General features: G+C 33.5%; 1 long non-coding RNA gene across 1 annotated transcript; it reads left to right on the top strand.

The window, feature by feature from the left end:
- Nucleotides 1-5565: 5565 nt before the first annotated feature.
- On the top strand, nt 5566-7346 carry LOC136228729 (uncharacterized). The gene is made up of 2 exons (XR_010688821.1): nt 5566-5879; nt 6806-7346. It is a non-coding gene; the product is annotated as an uncharacterized lncRNA (long non-coding RNA).
- Nucleotides 7347-16262: the final 8916 nt, after the last annotated feature.

The following is a 16262-nucleotide window of genomic DNA, read 5'->3' as shown; positions in this document are numbered from 1 at the left end:
GTTGAAATTAATTGCTTCAGTTGTGTCTCCATGAAATTGCTAAAAATGTTGCAGAGGCGAGGAAGAGGAGGCGAGCTTCATAAAAGAGTTGAAATTAATTGCTTCAGTTGTGTCTCCATGAAATTAATTGCTCCATTTGTTTCTCCATGAAATTGCTAAAAATGTAGCAGAGGCGAGCTTCATAAAACAAGAGCTCACTCGAGTACGGGAAAGTAAGAAACCTTTTGCCGAGTTAGAGAGAGAAAGGGTATAGAGGGTGAAAGCTTTAGAGATAGAAAGGATAGAGAGAGTGGAAGCTTTAGAGAGAGAAATGGCTAAAAATAGAGGGAAGAAGATATGGTTTTAGTAATTATATAAAAGATAAGGGGTATAACAGTAATTTTATATTAGTGGGTCAGTTTTTGACTTTTTAGAGAAGTCAAAATGCTGATGTGGCGCGTTGACTTCGTGTTGACCGGTCACAATTACCGGCTGTACACTTTAGTGGGAGGTCACCAGAAGTTTGTACACTTTAGTGTGCAAAATTGAAGGTTGTACACCAAAGTGCGAAGTAGAGCAAAGGTTGTACACCATGTATGTAATTTACCCAAATTAAATAAGTACTTAAAATTTTAATTTAAGTGATTAATTAAGTTATCAAACAAGGCCTAACTGCGAGCTTCGGATTTCTACTACACATCTAAGGCATCCTCGCCTTTTCTTGTCATAGTGAGCGATTGTCAATCTATTATTAAGTCTCTACTGAATTGTTCAATTTTATTCATAAGACGTTGTGCTAATGCCTCAGCCCATGAGCTGGCACATCATGCAGCCATCCCATTGAGAGGGAGTAGTTTTTAAATCCACCATCATTTTTGTGGGTAAATTTCATCAATGGTGTACAACCTTTGCCTTATTTCACACTTTGGTGTACAACCTTCAATTTATCTCACTAATATGTACGACCTTATAGATGACCTCCCATTATAGTGTACAACCGGTTAAAATGACCGGTCAACGTGCCACCTCATCATTTTTTAACTCCCAAAAAATTGAATTGTTAGACCACTAATTAAAATTACTTTTATAACCTTTTGTTTTCCCCTAATTAAAAACCCATCTTTCTTCCTCCCCCAACTTCTCACTCTTCCACTCTATGTAACTCCTCTCTCTCTCCACTCTTCTCTATAGTATCCATATGCAAACCCAATTCATTTTGAAACCCCAGATTCATATTGCCTGGTTTTAGTGATCAAATTTCACACATATCCAACCCAATTTCATCATCTTCTCTTTTACCCATATGTCGGAGCTATACTTTCCCCTCCGCTGAAGATGTTAGAACGTCGGAGATGCAAACACTACCTTCATGTTGGACCTCTACTCCGCTGAAGAAGCTATTGCGGAACGTCCGAGATGCAAACGCTGCCTCCGTAGCGAACTTCTCCTCCACTAAGGACGTTGTTGCAGAACCTCGAAGATGTAAACGCCGCTTCCGTGTCGAACTTCTCCTCTGCTGAAGAAGCTGTTGCAGAACGTGGGCGAATGAAAACTTATTTGAAATTAACAAGGGTTGCTGGATATAGAAAATAAATCTCAAAGTAGAACTGGTTAAAAAAAAATCTCAAAGTAGTTGATTGATTGAGAGATGTATAAAAATTAACAGAAATAAAAAATTGTTTTTATTTGTTTTATATAAGAACAAAAACAAAAACGTAAAAGATGAATAGAAAAAAATGCTTAAAATCTGTATGAAACAAAAAAATAAACATGAATTCTATGGAGAAATGTTTCCAGATCCACTCAAGAAAAGTAAATTTAGAGAGAGATGAGTGAGAGAGAGGAATACAGGAAAAGCAAAAAATTGAGAGATGAGTTGTATAGGGGTATTTTAGTAATTATATTAGGAATAAGAGTATTTTTACAATTGTAGAAGGAGTGGGTCCCACTTTTTAAATGGGTAGGATGAAAAAATGATGAGGTGGCGCGTTGACCTGTCATTTTAACCGGCTGTATACCATAGTGGGAGGTCACCTATAAGGTCGTACATATTAGTGAGACAAATTGAAAGTTGTATACCAAAGTGTGAAATAGGCAAAGGTTGTACACCATTGGTGAAATTTACCCTCATTTTTGTGTAACACTTTAGCTACTGATTAATAAATCATTCTTTGATTAAAAAAAACAAGGCATAACTCTTCAAATTTGATTAATTTAACATATTGATCTATTAATATTGTTTAAAGCTATTTATCGACTTCATGTGCTTGTTTGAAGTGTTATATTAGCACTTTTAAATTACTTAAAACTAGTCGAAAACCCGTGCGATGCACGGGGTATGAAACTTTTATATAATTTAGATAAATAAATAAATTTACATATTTACTTTTAAATAATTTTATATCATGCTATAAAAAAATTTTATATTATGTATATTTGAAATTAATATATATTTTTTAATGATAATTCAAATTAAATTAATTTTAAAAATAATTGACTACTTTTTTTTATAGAATTTTAAGTAAAGATGAATGATTTATTTATTTTTACAAAATCAATGATTTGTACTTTTTAGAAATTTTAATACATTTTCATATTCCAAATATTCTGTGAAACAATAATAATAAAATAGCAGATTAATTAAGAAATATATTAGAATATAATAAAAAAACCAAAAATTGAATTAAACTATAATTAAAATTAAATATTATATTTACGATACAAAAGAATTACAATATAGGTTAAACAAAAATTGAATTAAACTAAAATTAAAATTAAATATTATATCTACGATACAAAAGAATTACAATCTATGTTAAAATGGAAGCAACATCAATATATTATTCTATAAACTATTACAATCAATACTTTTCTAATGTTGCATATGAAGAAACTTTATCAATTCAATATATTACATATAAAAAAATAAAATTCGTAAGAATTAGTCACAAATTCATCTTGATGATAATTATTTTGGTTGATGGAATTTCATGATCACCAAGTATTCGAATTCAATTATTCATTCTGCTACAATAACCCAATATATCTAATTGAATCAGTTTAAGATGATGATTTCTTCTATTTTCATCTCGAAAATATTTCATCAAGACATTCGATCAATTTGTTTTTCATTCTTTCACTATATAGAATATCAGCCATACTCGCAGATATCACTTATTTGACTTCATTAATATTTTCTAATAATTATATATTCTTGAATTTTGTAAGTAAGAAAAACAAACAAAATAATTGAAAAAAAATGAAGGGACGAAAAATATAATTAGGAGAGAACCATCTTCCTCTCGGGGTTTTTTTTTTTAAATAAGAGAGAAGGTCGAGACATAAGCGTTTAAAGAGGAGAGTGGAAATATTTTTTGCCCATTAATTAAACATTTTATTTTTTCTTAATGAAATATTAAGTCCATAAATTAATTTTAGTTAAATAGAATTAAATCACAATTGTAACCTCTCAGTACAAAAAAAAAACATTTTATAATTAATATGTGAAATTAATTATATTAATTAGAATCATTATACTCAACATTTGAGAATTTGAAGAGATTCAAATAATAATATTTTCTTAATTAATATTTTTCAATAATTTGTCCTATGATTATATTTCATTTTCATCTGTTAAAAACTCTTGAAATACTAACAATTTTATACGAACCATAATATAATAGTTAAAAATTATATAAGCCAATGTTGCAAAAGCAATTATCTCAATATCCATAATTAATGTACATTTTTAGGATTTTGAGCATCAAAATTTATTTTTATTTACCTTGATTTTGAATTCGTATCTAGCATAATCCACATTTTTCAAGACTAAACATCTTATCAAGCGTATTAGACGCTTATAATCTCCTTGTCTAGAAAATTGGGAAAAAAATAACTTCTTGATAATAATAATAATAATAATATAACATAATTTATATTGAAATAAACTTTATTGTAAATATAATATTCCAATATCTCTTTAATATTTTATTTAATAGGTCTCAAACTTCAATGAACAACTATCGTGTGAAACTTTATATCTATTTGTACCAAAATGCATAAAAATAAAAAAAATACAATCCATATTAATTAGCTAAACTCAAACTAAAAAAATGAGTGGATTTCAACATGTTCCGAATTAGAAAAATTAATCTAACTTCAATTAAAACTAAAAATTGAGTTCATAAAAAGCCGAAAATCTAAATTTTAGTTAGAGTTAACAATCAAAACGATAACACTTAGGAACATATACTAAAAAAGAATGCAAATATACAAAATCTTTATTTTAGTCATTTTGAAAAATAAATAAATAAAAAAGAAAACATGGATAAGGTAGCGAGAGGTATGGAATCTGGATAACGACAGAAATGGAATTTCATCTCTGAAAGATGAAACTATAACAACAATTGTTTAATAAAAATAAAACAACAACACAATTGAGAAAGCCAAAAATTGAGTTCATATAAAGCCGAAAATCTAAATTTTAGTTGAAAGTAAGCAATCGAAACGATAACACCTAGCAACATATACTAAAAAAGAATACAAATTTACAAAATCTTTATTTTAGTCATTTTGAACAAAAAAAGACAAATAAAAAAAACATAGATAAGGTAGCGAGAGGTATGGAACCTGGGTAACGACAGAAATGGAATTTCATCTCTCAAAAATGAAACTATAACAACTATTGTTTAATAAAAAGAAAACAACAACACAATTGAGAACAAAAATAACTACAACATATGAAGAAAAAAAATCGAATAATTACCTTGAGAAACATAAGAATTTCTTGTAATTTTTGACAATTTTGTGTTTTCCAGTTTTAGTTGCTCATGCATCTTCTATTTCTGTCGGCTTTCTTCAATTGAAGCTATCAGTTTGGAAAAAAAACAAATAAAAAAGAAAACATGGATAAGATAGCGAGAGGTATAGAACCTGGGTAACAATAGAAATGAATCTGAAAGATGAAACTATAACAACTGTTGTTTAATAAAAATAAAACAACAACATAATTAAGAACAAAATAACTACAACATATGAAAAAAAATCGAATATTTACCTTCAGAAATATAATACTATTTATCGTGACCAATGAATATAATGGTGGAATACTATCTATCATGCTTTATATAGAAGTTCATTTGTGACTTTTGGATTTCCTTTGCTTTGTGTTTTTTCGTCTTCCCGTAACTCTTGCTTTCTTTTATTATTTTAATTAATAAGCTAGTAATTATTTAATATATTATAAATATAAATTTGTTATTTTTAATTAATTAAATATTTTTAATATGATTTTTTACTACGTTGACAACTCATCAAAAAGATCTCTAAAACACTTCTTCTCATTTCTCTCTGTTTCCGTAATTATATATAGGATAGATTGAATTATTAGTTTTCTGATTTGTTTAAATTGATAAGTAATTTGTTCAAATCTTGAAAGTTTCCAAAGTTTAAGGGGCGATTACAAACGTTTGTCGAAATTTGGAGGTCTATAATATTGCGAACTAAGAAAATGAAAAGTCAATTTTAACCTTTTCTTTAAGAGGCTCCATCTTTATTTATTAGGGATTTCCCGTTTCATATCACCGCCGCAACCCAAATTCCCCAATCGGTCCGAGATCAACTCCACCATGCTGACTTCCACTTTCAAACGCCTTCTTTCTTCCTCTTCTTCAGCTCCACCTCTCACTCGTTCTCCATTTCATCATATTACGGGTTCTATTTCTCCTTTACATACTCTCCATTCAGTTGCTGGGTCCAACGAAGTTCTGGCTGCCTTTGATCAGCTTGTTCCTATGCATCCTCGACCTTCAGCGATTGAGTTCACCAAATTGTTATCTGCACTACTTGTTTGGATGAAAGATTTTCAGACTGCTATTTCTTTGTCGAATCAGATGGATTTGGTGAGAATTAAGACTGATCTTTATACTTATAGCATCTTAATTAACTGCTTAGGGCCCGTTAATTTTGGGTTTTCTGCGTTGTCAAAAACTTTCAAGCTTGGTTTTCAGCCTATTTACAGTCAACATGATGATTCAAAGGATACAGAGCCTAATGTTGTTACTCTATGTCTTAGATAGACAAATGCATAGAGCAAACAAAGTTTTTCATGTCATGTTGAATAAGTGCTCTATGCTTGATTTTCTTATAACATCTTGATTAATTGGTGAGAGCTTACTAATAGACTTAGTCAATCAACTTTTCACCTCTGTATGTTTCTTTTTGAGCTCCACAGAGCAGTTGATAGTGTTATTTATTGCATCTTGCTGTTTCTCTTTAGATTCTAGCTCTTGAGCAACTGAATCAAGATGTTTCAGTTTCAATTTGAGCACTTTGGAGCAATTATTATGTCATGGTGCTTCATTTTGGCAACTACTTCAGTGTTAATGAAATCAACACGTTTCACTCGTGAACAAAAAGCATTTGCCTCAATCTTTTCCTTGACTTCAGTAGTCTGATGCTTCTGTTTCAAATTGAGCTCTGTCAGACACTCTTTTATGTTTCTTTCGGTTGCATAAAATTCTTTCATTTTCAAATTGAGCTTATTCTAACGCTGCTCAATTGATTTTTCAATTCCACTCTGTTTTTTCACTTCCAAATCAAGTGTCAATTTGGGTTTCCAACTGCTTCTGTTTCAAATCAAGTGTCAATAGTGTTTCCTACTGCTTCTTCTGTTTCAAAAAAGGTCATCAAACTTCTTAAAGAAATGCTTGATAAAGGTTTAATTCCCAACACTCATTCTTATAGTTGTCTTATCCATGGCTTATGCCTTGCAAAGTATCCTTGGGCAGCCAGCCCTAAAGATTTTTAAGTACCTGTATGTCTTCAGGCAAATGGAACAATGACATCTCACCGGATAATTGCTTTTATAACGTGATTATTCATGGATTTCTCTAGCACAAAGATAAGGCATCAGAAAAATGGAAGACAATGACATCTATTGTGATTATTCATGGATTGCTCCAGCACAATATTTGTCAAGGCATCACAAAAAAGGAAGGCAATGACATCTGTCTGGATGATTGCTCTTATAATGTGATTATTCATGGATTTCTCCCGCACAAGGATTTCTCAATGGCATCAGAACTCATTCGTGAAATGCGTGACAAGGGCTTCTTTGCAGATAACACGAGAGTAGATCTGGTAACAAAGTATAATCATATTTTGAAATCACTGTAAATTTCAGTCAGTAAACTTTATTTTCTCAATAAATTTTTCTAATGATTTTTTTTTCCTTTGTAAATTATTGGTACTTTAATATATCTTAATATTAGTTTGATGCCTCTAGTTAATTATATAGAGGCACCAACATAGAAGGAGATATTATTGTAATGTCAATTATGCAATGGAATTCATGATATTTGTAGGCATATGACCTCTTACATTCTATCACTAAACTCCTTTACCAATCATTGTTTATCTCCTGCCTTTGATGTTTTTTTTAATTATATGTGAAATTGTTTTTATTAAATTGTTTATCTCCTGCTTTGTGTTTTGAAAGAATTCAAATCTTCAAATTTACTGTAACAACAATCAGTTCCTATCAACAACCAGTTCATTGGGCAGTTCATCAACTGTAGGTGATATTTCTTTTTCTTTGATTACTTCATTTCCCTTGCAAATTTTGTTTCAAATATGTTGATGACGATTTGTTGAATTTCTGCAATTTGAACACTTTCAAGTTATTAAACGATTCCCTGGATTAGTTCTTGAATTCGAAGATTATTACACATGTTTTCTAATTCCATTGGAGAATACATTAGAAAAGGTTTGTGCTGGATTTATCTACTGTGTATTTCCTTTATTTTTCCTTCTTTGTTTCCATTGCTTTATAAATTGTTTGTTTCTTTCATTGTGGAGTCAGAGTTAATATCAATGAATTTTTGCCCGAGTTCTCGTATCATGATAGTTGTGTGGCACAGGTCATGCAATATTGTCTCAACAATAATTTTTCAACCGATCCTATGATCGAGACTCTATGCTTGTTCTTGGTTGCAATCATTCTCTTCTCTGCTTTATTGATTTATGGTTTTCAATGATCAAGAAGGTTTAAATTAAATTGCCTTTTCTATTATGTGAGCAAGTTGATTTCATGTGTGTCGAAAATCATAGAATTTTCTATTCTAAAACTATTATGAGTCAGAAACTATGGACACATTTGCATTGAGCCGAAATGAAACGATGTTACCTTGCGTAACTGAAAATTGAAATGATGTTGATATTCAAGAATTGAAGAACAGAAATGTTACCTTTCCTCTGGGATAAAGAAACATGAAATTGAAACTTTTTTCAGTCTTAATTGTTATAATTATGTAGTTATCACATTTTTATTTTTCTTTAGTACACGAGCTGTAATTTCATTTTCTTTATAACTGATGTGTTCATCCATTTTCCTTAATTGGAAGGTTAGGATTCATTTAATAAGTGTATATTGTCCTTTTTTGTGGACTGTCCGAACATACTACTCTGTAATTATGTGTGGCCTTCAAATTTTCTCTGAAAATATGAGTTGTTATCCATAATGAATGTTTTCTGAAGTCTAGCAGCTTGTTGAAATTTCATGCTTACTTCTATTTGATTTCCAATATGTTGACAAGGTTTGTTGCATATTTCTGCTGTCTCAGGACTTTAGATTATTCAAATAAGTTACTCCTGAATTTTAGCCTAGAGATCTTGTAAGCTCTAGATATCTATACTGTTGTTCATGTTTTTTTCCCGTTTTTTCCTTGCCACAATCCTGCCGCATCAAATTATGATTTTAGAATAACAAAGAGCATGTAGAATTTGTTCATTCACCGTTAGATCTAGGTTTATTAGAATCCTAAGGTGGAGATTCAAAGCATTCTGAGGCTTAGATTTAATACGCTTGTATCTAACGGTGAATGAGCAAATTCACTTGCTCGTTAAGGTGCATGTGAAAATTCCTGTCTAAGAATAATACTCCTCCAGAGGGGGTTGTTATGAGCAGAGGAGTTGGAGTGTGTTTATAGATAATTAGTAAATACTAAAGTTTATATTCTTAACATTATCAACCACTAAAATTCTTGTGATACTTCTAGTCTGTAGATACATACAAAGTTACACAAATAAAATTATATTCTGTCTTTGCATTTGCTTTTGCCTTTACATGATGCGTTTATTTTTCACTTTTGAGAACATGAGAAAAACATTGCAAAAACAATATAGAGGAAAAACTCAAATATCAGACTTAAGTTCTAGATCAGAAACGTATCCAATCTGGAAAATTCACAGTTGCTAGGGCTGATAATCTGTTGAAGAGCAAGTCAAACATAGTTTGGGGATATCGTTTTGTTCCCGATAGCAGTTATATTGTTTGGTTGCCCCTGTGTAATGGCTGGCAAAAGTCGATTAATAAAAGGTTCAAGATAATGTCTTTGTGTTTTGTAGTCAAAATGAAGAACCAGTGGAGCATCTATTTTTTTATTTTTGCAGTCTATTCAGTATAATCTAAAGCATGTTATAGAGTTTTTTTTGCCTAATAAAAAGTTCTTATTCATAAAGTTTTTGTGCCTAATAAAAGGTTCTTGTTCACAAAGAAAAGGCTTAATACACAAATAACCCTCTGAACTTGTCCAAATGTTGCAACAGCCTCCTTTAACTTTCAATTGTAACAACTTACTCCTTAAACTTGTCCAATTGTAAAACATAACCCCAAATTGGGAATTTTTTTACCCCGTATTTGAAGCAACCGTAAAAAAGTTTTCCCGGATTCGTATCACGCCAAAGATCTAATTATCATACTCCACGAGCGTTGCAGATTTTGTATTTTACGTGTTTTTTCAATTGCAGTCCATGTCAGTAATTTGGGTTTGTGTTTTACCATTGGACAAGTTTAAAGGGTAAGTTGTTACAATTGGATAAGTTTGATGGGTAAGTTGTCCAATTTGTGTATCCTGCCTAAAGAAAAAAAGAAGTGAGCAGTATAGAATCATGTATGAATCAATCTGAAAAGACGTGTAAGATTGTGCAAGGAATCTAAAATTATGATTGTAGAATCTACTATAAGGGATCCAATTGGAGATTTAATTAACCCAACAAACAAATAAAGTTGGATCCGAAAAATGTATAGTTATAAATATAAGTTTAGTAAATTTTGAATTTTCAAACTGCTGAAGGAAGATATTTCCATGGTCATACAATCATGTGGAGCTATGGAGCTAGGCTAGTTCTCTTAGGTGAGTTCTTTAGGTATATCTTGGTACAAGTGTTTCAATAATTTTTATATGTATTGGAGTTCAACAATTAAAGTAACAAACAAATAGGCCTATTGAAATATCATATTTTCGCCACTGAAGGTTTTTATCGCGAAATGAGAATTCGTCACAGGTTCGACACAAAAGCTTTTTGTGGCGAATTTTGGTTTCACCACAAAACACAATCTTTTTGTAGCAAAATTTCAATTCGCATAGAAGTATAATATTTCCCCATAATTGTCAATTTCTAACGTCTTTAGAATTTATTTTGTGAGGATTAATATCGCTACAACTGAACTATATTTTATGGGGATATAATTATCGTCACAAAATAGTTATATTCTATGGGGAATTATTTCGCCAGAAATAAAGATATTTCTGTGGGGATTTTTTATTTTGTCGCTAATAGTATTAATTTTGTGGGAGACAATTTCCCCACAAATGAACTATATTTTATGGCAATACTAGATTCCCCACATGAGTAAAGCCTATGACAGAGTCAAATGGGGTTTCTTAAGGGCCATGTTACAGGCTATAGGCTTTCCCGAGAGATGGGTGGGTGGATTATGATGGGTGTAACCTCAGTCAAGTACATAATCACTCACAGTGGTAAAGAAATTGGCCCAATTATTCCTACTCGTGAACTAAGACATGGAGACCCAATCTCTCCTTTTTTATTCTTATCTGCGCGGAAGGCTTGTCCATACTTTTGTCTGACCAAGAGCAAGCGGGTCGTATACATGGGTGTCTAATTGCAAGATCTGCTCCTCGGGTATCCCATCTTTTTTTGTTGATGATTGTATGATGTTTTTCAGGGCCAATCACGCGGAGGCATCGATAATTCACTATTGCTTACAAATCTATGAGAGAGCATTGGGCCAGCAGGTGAACTTCCGGAAATCTGCTGTGATGTTTAGTAGTAATACTATTATTGATTCACGCGCACAGGTGGGAGTAGGGTTGGGCGCGGATCCTGGAGATACTGGACCAGACCGAATATCCGAGGAAAAAACTCTGGAATTCGACCGGACCGTTGACTTTTTTTGGAGAACCGAACTGGATTGGACCGTTGACTTTTTGTCAAAGAACTGGACCGAACTGGACCGAAATTTATCCAGGACCGGACCGATAACCGGATTGAATTGGATTGGATTGGACCGAACTGAAATAACCGAAAGTTTAGCAATAATAAATTTATATTTCATACATTAACTTTATATAAAGAGAAATATTATATAATATATAGTTATATATTTTGTAAGGTTTGGTAAACTAATTACAATAATATAAATTTATAATTTATTAATAAGGTATAACATTATTATATAGTCATAAAAATTATCCCGATTAATTCCCGTTTATAAAATGAAATAAAAAATATTTACCTAAAAAATGTAGACATGGAGAATCAAACACCTAACCAAATGGAACATTGTTAATCGCCTTAACCATCTAAACTAATTCTACTTCTTGTTAACCATTTAATTAAGTAACAAATATTAGAAGTTTTAAGGGTAAATTCCAAAAAAAACCCCTGTGGTTTGATGTTGTTCCAAATAAACCCTTGTGGTTTGGTTTTACAAAAAAAAGGACCGTGGTTTCGCCGTTACCCGAAAAACGGAAATTGACTTAACACCGTTAAAAATGCTGACGTGGCAAGGGGCAGAGTTGGAAATTCGATTTTTTTTTTTAATTTTTTTTTCTTTTCCTTTTCCTTTTTCTTTTTCTTTTTCTTTCCCCTGTCCCTTCTTCTTCCTTCTCTCCTCCTCCTCCTCCTCCTCCTCCTCCTTCTTCTTCTTCTTCTTCTTCTTTTTTTAATTTTTTTTTCTTTTTCTTTTCCTTTTTCTTTTTCTTTTTCTTTTCCTTTCCCCTCTCCCTTCTTCTTCCTTCTCTCCTCCTCCTCCTCCTTCTCCTCCTCTTTCTTCCCTTCTTCTTCTTCCTTTTTCTCCCCTCCTCCATTCTTCTTCTTCTTCATCCCTCTTCTTCTTCCTTTATTTTTTTTTTAAGTTTCGGAAATTTTCAGATTTCCGAAAATTTCCAGATTTCCGAAGAAATCTGGAAATTCCAGATTTCGAGAAAATTCCAAATTTCTTCGAGTAAGGGAATTTAAAAAAAAAGAATAGAAAAAAAGAAGAAGAAGAAGGAGGAAGAAGAAAAAGGAAGAAGAAGGAAGAAGGAAGAAGAAGAAGGAGGAGGAGAGAAGGAAGAAGAAGGGAAAGAGAAAGAAAAAGAAAAAAGAAAAAGAAAAATTAAAAAAAATAAAATTTCAGAAATTTAAAAAAAGAAGAAGAAGAAGAAGAGAAGGAAGAAGGAGGAGGAGGAAAAGAAAAAGAAAAAGAAAAAGAAAAAGGAAAAGAAAAAAAAAATCGAATTTCCAACTCTGCCCCTTGCCACGTCAGCATTTTTAACGGTGTTAAGTCAATTTCCGTTTTTCGGGTAACGGCGAAACCACGGTCCTTTTTTTTTGTAAAACCAAACCATAAGGGTTTATTTGGAACAACATCAAACCACATGGGTTTTTTTTGGAATTTACCCAAGTTTTAAATATTAAAATTTTTAAACATTTTATAAAATAGAATCTCGTGCTTCTTTTACCTATTCTCTCTGCTTCGATTTTTTTCTAGGGTTCTATCTCCTCCACTGCACTCCATCGCCGCTACCACCTCGCACACCGCTGCTACCACCACCTCACACGCTGCCATCTCCACCTTGCACACCGCTACCTCCACCTTTTACCGATCTAAACTCTGATAAGTTTTCTAAACTCTGAACTTTGTGTTGTGTACATGGTGTAGATTTGAAGTTTTATATGTTCTGTGTTATATTTGAAGTTTTATATGTTAGGGTATTAGATATAGTTCTTAATTAATTCACAGAAGCTTCCTCTCATGGAAAATCAATTAGGAAAATTTTCTTCACCTGGTTTTTCAGCCATGGAAAATTTTCTAGATAGCCACTCCCATCTTTCCCATCTCATCACCTCTTGTTCAATCGGGTATTATGGGGTCTTATAGCTAAAAAAGCTTTGCTTAATCTGCCAAGGGAGGACAACATCAATCTATGACTGAGATACCGACATTGATGAATTGAACCTATAGAAATGCAGCTATCTTTGCCTACCCCATCCGCCCTTAGTCAGATAACCAGATTCCGTTAGCAAACAGGGTCCAAAAAGACTAACGGTGTTAAAAAAGCTGATGTGGCGGTCAAAGTCAAAAGATTTAAAAGGTATTTTTGTCCATTCATTTATTTTATATTTTATAATTTATTAAATTTTTAAAATTCTAAACCTCACCCAATACCTAACTGACACCTCACCTCTCCTTTCTCTCTCCCATCTCTCCCTTGCTCTCTCCCAAACCTATCCTTTTTTCGGTCACATGCTGCTACTTTCGGCGGAATAAGATCGATCTCGCGAATAATGCTGGTGGATCGGTAACTCGTGCTGTTGTTATTCGCCGTTGAATCTGCTTGTTTGGTTGGATCTTGGATATCGTCATCGGCTACTTGATCGTCTTCTTCGTACACTTCTAATGGAGGAGTGGACTGATGTGCCGGGATCGGCGGCGGCGAGTGAATCTAACTCGATGGGAGTTGTGTGGTTGAGAAGTATGTTGCAGAACTCATCTTCGAGTCTAGCCATGGCGATCTGGATGGTGGAGGCGTTGACTTTATCTTGATCGTCGACGATGGAAGTGGAAGACATGGTCTTTTGAAGTTCATCTACTACTTTTAAGTACCGATCCACTTCATCTCTATCGCTTCAAAGATCATCCTCTCTCTAGCTTCCTCCGACGCCGTTGAGTCTCATCGGAGATTATCTTTTGTGCATCTTCGAGAACCACCACCGCTGCAATCGCATTTCTCCGGTGGTTCTATGAGTGGATACAATTTTTAACTTTACAATTAAAAGGAACACAACTTTCTGCAAGAATCTGACCATGATGAAGTTAATTTATTAACACAAGAGGAATTAAAAGTAACAGAATGAACTTTTGCTTCAAATTTCAACTAATTCAAGAGGAAAATCTTTAATAAAGCAATAATAATGATAGATTTTGTATCAGATGATGAGAACAAATTTCCTTTTCTTAAAAGTTTGGTCTGGAAAAGCTCTTAACAAATGGTAGAGTAAAGGTAAATAAATGGAGAATCTAGGAAAAGTGGTGGTGGTGGTCGGGGGTGGCGGCGGAGGAGGATGTGGTGGTGTTGAAGTGGAGAGATTTGGAAATGGAGTTATCGCCACAGTCTCAGTCCATGAGAGTGTAGAAATGGAGCCATTGGAACGGAGAAGACGATGAAGAGGTACAGGAGAGAGAGAGAGGAGTAGTGAGGTGTCAGTTGGTTAGTGGGTGAAGTTTAGAATTTTAAAAATATTAATAAATTATAATATAAAATAAATGAAAGGACAAAATTACCCTTCAGATTTTTTGACTTTGACCGCCACCTCAGCTTTTTTAACACCGTTAGTCTTTTTGGACTCTGTTTGCTAACGGAATCAACCTCAAGGTACCGGTTTGTAAACTTTTAAACCACATAGTATATGATTGAAAATGGTCCAAACCACAAGGTTTATTTTTGTACTTTTCCCATAAAATTTTGTAAATTAAATTTTTAATTTATTTTTTAGGACTTAAACTATTAGATATTTATCTGAATCACCGAAAAATTATATTGGATTGGACCGGAACCGAATCTCCGAATCCCCGAACTGGACTGGACCGAAATTTTGGGGCAATTCAATTCTGGAGATTTATTCTTTCAATCCAATCCTGGAGATTTCCTTTTATTAATCTCCAAATTTCAATCCAATACTGGAGATTCATGAATCCCCGACTTGGACCCAACTGTGCCCAGCCCTAGGTGGGAGCAGCCTTAGGGGTCCAGGAAGTGACTGATCTTGGTCTTTATCTAGGAGCACCTATAGCATTCGGAAGAAGCAAATTGCACACTTTTGGGTATCTGGAGGATCGTATCCGAGATAGATTTTCAAATTGGAAAGAGAAGTTTCTTTCACGAGCTGTGAAGGAGGTTCTAATCAAAGCGGTTATACAATCGATTCCTACCTACGTCATGGGCGTATTTTTTATGCCTAAGCAATTCTGTACAGAGATTGACAGCCCGATAAGCCGTTTTTGGTCGAAGAGCTCTAATTCTGAGAGCAGAGGTATTTTTTGGATTAACTGGAAGCAGATGTGTACTACTAAAGCACAGGGAGGCAGGGGGTTTAGGGATTTGCGGAATTTTAACCTGGCTCTCCTTGCCAAACAGGGGTGGTGGCTACTTCAGAATCTATGATCCTTAGTTGCACGGGTTCTTAAGGCTAGATATTTTCCCTCAGGCACATTTATGACGGCTGTTGTAGGACATAACCCATCCTACAATCAAGAGTGGTTATAGAATGGCGATGGCTTCTCAAATTGTTCCTGTAGCACATCCCTTTATCAACTGGAAAGGGATATAGGAATTACCTGTCGCACCAAAGGTAAAGGATTTCGTTTGGCGGCTTGTCTCCCGTTGTTTACCTACATTGGCAAATCTAGTCTGGCGACACAGCAACCTTGTGAATTTCTGTCCATCTTGTAGCTCTCCATGTGAGGACGAAGATCATATGTTCCTGTCATATGGTATTGCGGCTGAGGTTTGTTTTTTTTTGTATATGGGGATAATCAGATAAACAACATTACCTCTTGCCTCAAATGGTTAGTCTTGGGTTTGGAGAAGGCCGATACGAGTTTGGTGGAAGAGGGCTACTGCTCCTATGGTTTTCTAATCCGAAATACGTTTGGTTTATGTAGCTTTGCATCTCATGGCAAGCTTGATGGTTTGTATGATCCAATTATCGCTGAAGCAATGGCTATTCGGGAGGCTTTATCCCGGTTAAAGCTCCATCATATGAGTAACATGGAAGTACGATCTGACTGCCTTTCAGTAGTCCAAACAATCAACAAGTCGGCTATTCAATTGTCATATTTGAGTGATATTATATCTGAGTGTCTGGTGTTACTGCGAGCATTATATAATGTCTCTATTTCCTTTGCGTTTAGCGAATTCAGAGACTCATGAGTTAGC

Source organism: Euphorbia lathyris, chromosome 5 (genome assembly GCF_963576675.1).
Source record: "Euphorbia lathyris chromosome 5, ddEupLath1.1, whole genome shotgun sequence".
NCBI classification, from domain to species: Eukaryota; Viridiplantae; Streptophyta; class Magnoliopsida; order Malpighiales; family Euphorbiaceae; genus Euphorbia; species Euphorbia lathyris.
This window is presented reverse-complemented; position numbering and strand designations above follow the sequence as displayed.